The sequence below is a fragment of the Odocoileus virginianus genome, chromosome 13, assembly GCF_023699985.2.
Source record: "Odocoileus virginianus isolate 20LAN1187 ecotype Illinois chromosome 13, Ovbor_1.2, whole genome shotgun sequence".
NCBI lineage: Eukaryota > Metazoa > Chordata > Mammalia > Artiodactyla > Cervidae > Odocoileus > Odocoileus virginianus.
In genome coordinates this window covers 62,516,872-62,524,225 of record NC_069686.1, presented here as the reverse complement: position 1 = coordinate 62,524,225, position 7,354 = coordinate 62,516,872, and positions in this window count along the sequence as shown.

Sequence of the window (7,354 nt, the reverse complement as noted above, 5' to 3'; positions counted from 1 at the left end):
CTTTTTTCTTTACTTTTATTCTACCACCCGGCCCAGGGGTTAAACCTAGACCTCTGGCAGTAAGAACATGGAGTCCTAATCACTGGACCACCAGGGAAATCCTGGTAGAATCTTATTAAGGTTAGCCATTCCAGTAGGTGTTTAGAGAGATCTTATTGTAGTTTTGATTGCCGCCCTTCATTTCCTCAGCGAACCTAGGCAGGCGGGTCAGAGCTCAGGATGTGTTCTTGTGGCCTTACCCAAAGGCTGAAGCTGGGGGGGTAACTCCCATGGACCCAAGTCAAAACACGTGGAGACAGACAGGGACGACAGACTTGACTGCCGAGGCCGAGGGGATGGGATGGGAGTTTGTGATCAGATTCTTTTCCGTTGTGCGTTATTACAAGATGTTGAATATAGTTCCCTACGCTCTGCAGCACGACCTTGTCTATCTATTTCATGTGCTGCTGCTGCTAAGTCACTTCAGTCGTGTCCGGCTCTGTTATGGAAAGCAGCCCACCAGGCTCCTCTGTCCACGGGATTCTCTAGGCAAGAATACTGGAGTGGGTTGCCATTTCCTTCTCCAATTTTATGTGCAGTAATTTATATATATTACATTAATTCCCAATTTATCCCTCCCCACCCTCCCTTGGGTAACTGTAAATTTATTCTCTATGTCTGTATGCTTCTATTTTGTAAGTAAGTTCATTTCTATCATTTTTTATTTATTTGTTGGCTGCACCATGTGGTTTGCAGGATCTTTGTTCCCTGACCGGGGATTGAATCCGGGCCCTCAGTAGTGAAAGCGCCGAGTCCTAACCATTGGAATGCCAGGAACTTTCCTGTATCATTTTTTTATTTTTCATACATAAGTGATATCATATGATATTTGTCTTCCTCTGACATCAGTTTTTTTTTTTTTTTAATTTTTACCCATTTCAGATTGTGTTTTATAAAGTCACTCTTCTAGCAGGAAGGAAATGAGTTGGAAGGGATAAGAGGCCCCCTAGGTGGCTTTTTGCAGAAGCATAGGTGGGAGGCTTTGAGAGAATTAGAAAACCCGCGGCTACTTTCTCACTAGCGGACACAGGGGCTGCGGGAAAAGAACTGTAAAAAGGAAGAAACTTTGAGTGTACCGGGCAAACGTGAGCCCGAGCAGCCTCGGAAGGGGAGCGAGTGGCAGGGCCGGAAGGAAGCGACCGTGTGCACGCCCGCTGCTGACCCCGCTCCGGGGACGGGGCCGGTGGTGGGAGGGGAGGCCGAGGCACGCGCGTCGCCCTTGTGTCCTCAGGAGATGAGGAAGTCAGTCCTCACAGGAGGGGAGTTGTAAGCAGTAGTTAGTTATCTTTAGAAATAATTCCGACCACACTCGAGTCATTCGATATTCGTTTTCAAAGTGGCTGAACGGATGGGCACTGCGTCTTGTCTGAGAGTTGCTCACAGGTTAGGGAAGTTCCCTGGCGATCCAGTGGTTAGGACTTGGCATGCTCACTGCGGGGGCCCTCAGTTCAATCCCTGGTTGGGCAACAGAGATCCTACCCTGCAAGCTGCGTGGTGCAGCACAAAAAAAAAAAGTTGCTCACCGATTAGTGAGTGAGTGAAGGGAGCTGACCATTGTTTCTAAGAATGTTCCCTTGGGTCTCTTATCTGTTTCTTTGTAAGCTCTTGCTGGGATGAACCTGGGCCTAGACATGCCTGAGGACAGCCCCGAAACCAGCATCCCTGCACCATCCCTTGGACGAGGTGACGTTCGTGGCATCACTTTGCAAGATGAATCAACCCGGTGTTCACCCGCTGGGATTCCAGGGTCCCGGGCCCTGAGAAGTTACATCCTCAGCCCTGGTTCCCAGAAGCCACCCGAGCACCTATTTGACCCCCACCCTCGGAGCAGGCCGAGGTGCTGGCTGCCCCCAGGGAGACTCTAGGAGGATTAAGAGGTCACAGAAGTGTACCGGTGCCAATCAATGGCACGGCTCCCCGCTCACCAGATTTACAAAGAGGCCAATCAGCTCTCAGCGCTCCCGGGGAGAAAAATGCTCATTTATTGGGAGAAGAGAAAGTGGAGCTTTGGCTGAAACCACTTTGCCTTCAACAGCAACTTTTTAATCCCTTTGTCTGGTGCATGAAATCAGTTCCCAGAACACAGCGTTTATTAATAACTGTGGGACTTTTTCCCAGTCTCCAGATCAATTGGCAGAGGCCTCTGGTTCCTTCCTTCTGGATGCTTCTATTATTTAGAGCTGAGAAGTGGTCGTCTCCTTGAAACCCATATAGTTTTTTACATGACTTGGGAATTGCACAGCGCCCCCTCCCCAGCCCATCCTAACAACCCAATCGGACAGGAGGCCTTGCCCACTGTCTGCCGTCCTTAGCTGGCTCAGCCTGCTGGAGTCTTTGCTTCTGCTAAGACGCCCTGCTCTCTGCAGGGCAGTGCAATGTGCACCTCTCCTCCAGGCTAGCTGCTCCCTGCCAAGCGCAGGCCCGAGTGTTGACAGGGATCCCTGGAGCCAGCCCGATTTAGAATAAGGTCACTTTGAGCTGGTTCCTCTCCTGTGGCTGGTGGAGGCCTCAGAGGCAGCTGTTGGGTAGGTGCTAAGCGAGGCCCGGGTCTCACGGGGCACACGGGGGATGCTGTGCCAGCAGTTCCCTTGAAGATGGAGTGTCATTAACTAGGTTTTCCTCCAGAGCTGCCCCTGTCCTCTTCTTCTTGCTCTTCCCCACCCTTCCTGGGGGCTTAGCCATGCCCATGGTTTCCCCAGGCACCTCTGACTTCTGCCTCCCAAGCTGCATGCCACCTCCTGCCTGCTGGTCATACCCTCAGAGGTGGCTCACTGGTACCGTAACCCCTGCATGGCACAGGGCGAGGGGCAAGCCTTGGGTTACCTCCTGGTCCCACGCCTGTTATGTCCCTAAGAGACTAACAGATCACCCACCTGGGAAGGGTGGGCGCTAGTGGATGCAGAGTCCCACTCACACACACGCACACAGAGGGATGCTCACGGCCGACTCCCTCGTCCCCACAAACCTGCTTCCTGCGCCCTCCCTTCCTGTATCAGTGAATAGCATCATCGCTCTCTTAGTCACTCAGACTGAATGACAGAGCAGTTTTCTGGTCCATTTTTTTATTAGTCTGTATTTTCCTTCTGTGGGACATGATACGTAGCGTGAAAGTTGCCGTTTTAACAGTTTTCAACGTGCAGTAATGTTGAGTGTAACACATTCACGTTGCTGGGCTGCCACCATCCGTCTCCAGACCGTCCCCGCCTTCCCCACGAAACACTAGCCTCCACTCCCTCCTCCCAGCCCCTGGCTCCCACCCTCTGCTTTCTGTCTCTATGAATGCTGACTATTCTAGGTGCCTCATGTGCATGGAAGCATTCAAGGACTGGTCAGTTTCACAGAGCATAACGTCCCCAAGGCTCATCCATGTAGCTGGTGTTAAGGATTTCCCTCCCCTTTTAAGGCTGAATGATATTTCATGGTACGGATATACCAAACTGAAAAAAATCCATTCCTTGGTCTATTTTTAATAGGGCTTTTGGAAAGGAAATTAATACCAAGTTTTAAAACCCACACATTCCAGAGGAGGGGGCAGTGAGAGCGTGTCTCCTCCCACCAGCCTCCTGATGCTCCCCCCACAGTGACCTCCCAATTCACCCTCCTGTATGTGCCCACTGCCTGTCCCTGGCTGCCTGCCCGATACCTTCCAGCTCTTACTGTCTCTCTGACCCAGTCTGCCATCTGGGAGCTGTCCTGCTGGGCAAGGCAAGCCTTGGCTGTGGCCTTCACTCATGAGGCGTTGAATCTGTGGATGAGTTTGGAGAATCTTTTAACAATAGGAAGACTTTTGGTCCATGAATACATGATGTCTTTCCATCTAAGTCTCCCTTAATTTCTTTAAACAACGTTTATTGTACAGATTTTCTACTTCTTTTGTTAAATCTATTCCTAAATCTATTTCATTCTTCACCTTGATGCTATTAGAAGTGAATTGTTGGGACTTCCCTAGTGGTCCAGTGGTACTTGGAGTTTCCCTGCAGGAGGTGTGGGTTTGATCCCTAGTCAGGGAACTCAGATTAGTTCAGTTTAGTCGCTCAGTCGTGTCTGATTCTTTGTGACCCCATGGACTGCAGCACACCAGGCCTCCATGTCCATCACCAACTCCTGAAATTTATTCAAACTCATGTCCATTGAGTTGGTGGTGCCATCCGACCATTTCATCCTCTGTCATTCCCTTCTCCTGACTTCAATCTTTCCCAGCATCAGGGTATTTTCAAATGAGTAGTTCTTTGCATCAGGTGGCCAAAGTATTGGAGTTTCAGCTTCAGCATCAGTCCTTCCAATGAATATTCAGGACTGATTTCCTTTAGGATGGACTGGTTGGATCCCCTTACAGACCAAGGAATCTCAAGAGTCTTCTCCAGTACCACAGTTCAAAAGCATCAATTCTTTGGTGCTCAGCTTCCTTTATAGCCCAACTCTCACATCCATACATAACTGCTAGCAAAACCATAGCTTTGACTAGATGGACCTTTGTTGGCAAAGTAATGTCTCTGCTTTTTAATATGCTGTCTAGGTTGGTCATAGCTTTTCTTCCAAGGAGTAAGTGTCTTTTAATTTCATGGCTGCAGTCACCATCTGCAGTGATTTTGGAGCCCAAAATAATAAAGTCTGTCACTGTTTCCACTGTTTCCCCATCTATTTGCCATGAAGTGATGGGACCAGGTGCCATGACCTTAGTTTTCTGAGTGTTGAGTTTTAAGCCAACTTTTTCACTCTCTTCTTTCACTTTCATCAAGAGGCTCTTTAGTTCCTCTTCAATTTCTGCCATAAGGGTGGTGTCATCTGCATATCTGAGGTTATTGATATTTCTCCCAGCAATCTTGATTCCAGCTTGTGCTTCATCCAGCCCAGCGTTTCTCATGATGTACCCTGCATATAAGTTAAATATGTCAGGGAACTGAGATTCTGCAACTCCTGAGGCTGGCAGAAAAAAGAAAAAGTGGAATTGTTTTCTTCATTTTCACAGTAAACGTCTTTCTGCTCCCCTGGGATGAGTTGGAACCCTGTCCTGATCGACGCTGCTTTGCTCAGTGGCGCTGCTGATGACAGAGGTCGCACAGGCAGGCGTCCAGGGCCTGGACCTCTTGTGGGACACGCGAGAGCTCCTTGAAGAAGCTGCAGGTCTCCGCAGAGCACGTTCCTTGGTGTGGGATACTGATCTCCAGTTTAAGGGTTCCAACCTCGCTCCGACTCAGCTCCTAACGGCATCCCTCATACCTTCTTTCAGGGTTCTCTTCTGTTCACTGTGCATCCATTTGGGTAGGATTCAAGAGTGATACCTCACATACATTTAGCTCCCACTCTGTTAAGGTGACAGATAGAGGCTGACTTTCTGGATCTTATACCTTACTATAACAAATACCAATTGTGGTGCACGAAGGCACAGGGAAGGAGGAATCACCACATAGAACCAGTAGAGAAACTACAATATGTGTCAAAAGTGACATGGCCCTCCTTTGGGAAAAGGGTGGCACTTTCAAGAAAAGGTTACAAGCAATTGATTGTCTATTTGGAAAAAAAAATTAGGTTCGGTTCTCACTGCCCACACAAGTAAATTCTAGGTACAAAGCTTGTAAAAAGCAAAGCTTACAAAAGCTAGAGGGAAATACTGGAGAATATCTTTATGACACTAAATCAAGGAAAGTCTGTTTTATTTTTTTTAAAAAAAACAAACAGAAACAAAATTTCCCCCGTAGCCCAGTGTTTAAGACTGTGCTTCACTGCAGAGGGCGTGGGTTCGATCTTTGGTTGGGGAGCTAAGATCCCACATGCCGCATGGTGTGGCCAAAAAAACCCCCCACAAAACAAAATAAATTAAAAAAGAAACAATAAGCATTTAACAAAGGAAAAGATTAAATGATCTGATCAGGAAAAACACTGTTACCAAAATGAGAAAAAATCAATCAAGTTCCAGACAGGGAGAAGATACTGGCTGTATATGATTAATGAAGGACTGATACCTACAAAAAATTTCTAAACATCAATAATAAAAAGACAAGTAGCATATCTGAAAAAGTAGTCCAGGCAGAAAAGGAAATCCAGATCTCCAGTGGCCACATAAAAAGATACTCAATTGTATGAGGAACCAGGGAATTGCAAATTAACACCATGAAGAAATATCATTTACATTCTTCAGATCAGTAAAAAAAAAATAGTGATTAGTGAAAATTTACAGTGCTGGTGTTGGACATGCTGATATTCTGCTGGTTATTTTTGAGCTTTTCTTGTCAAGCTGAGGATGTGCACACACTAATGCTTTGTAAACATCACTAGGAAACTTGCACTCAGGGATCAGAAGGGAGTTTTATAAAGATGTTTCTAGTAGTGAGGTTAAACAACAACCACAAACAAAATGAAACCTTCAAAACTCACTGCGCTGTGCTGTGCTTAGGTGCTCAGTCATTTCTGATACTTTGTGACCCCGTGGACTGTAGCCCACCAGGCTCCTCTGTCCATGGGGATGCTACAGGCAAGAATACTGGACTGGGTTGCCAAGCCCTCCTCCAGGGGATCTCCCCAACTCAGGGATCCAAACCAGGTCTCCCACATTGCAGGCATTCTTTACCACATTCTTTACCACCTGAGCCACCAGGGAAGCCCAGGAATACTGGAGTGGATAGGTCAAGAAGCAACAGCTAGAACCGGTCATGGAACAGAGGACTGGTTCCAAATCGGGAAAGGCGTACATCGAGTCTGTATACTGTCACCCTGTTTATTTACTTATATGCAGAGTACATCATGAGAAACGCTGGGCTGGATGAAGCACAAGCTGGACTCAAGATTACCAGGAGATATATCAATAACCTCAGATATGCAGATGACACCACCCTTATGGCAGAAAGCAAAGAAGAACTAAAGAGCCTCTTGATGAAAGTGAAAGAGGAGAGTGAAAAAGTTGGCTTAAAACTCAACATCCAAAAAACTAAGATCATGGCATCTTGTCCCATCACTTCATGGCAAGTAGATAGGGAAACAGTGGTAACAGTGACAGACTTTATTGTTTTGGGCTCCAAAATCACTGCAGATGGTGACTGCAGCCATGAAATTAAAAGACACTTACTCCTTGGAAGAAAAGCTATGACCAACCTAGACAGCATATTAAAAAGCAGAGACATTACTTTGCCCACAAAGGCCCGTCTAGTCAAAGCTATGGTTTTTCCAGTGGTCATGTATGGATGTGAGAGTTGGACTGTAAAGAAAACTGAGTGCCGAAAAACTGATGATTTTGAACTGTGGTGTTGGAGAAGACTCTTGAGAGTCCCTTGGATTGCAAAGAGATCCAATCAGTCAATCCTAAAGGAAACCAGTCCTG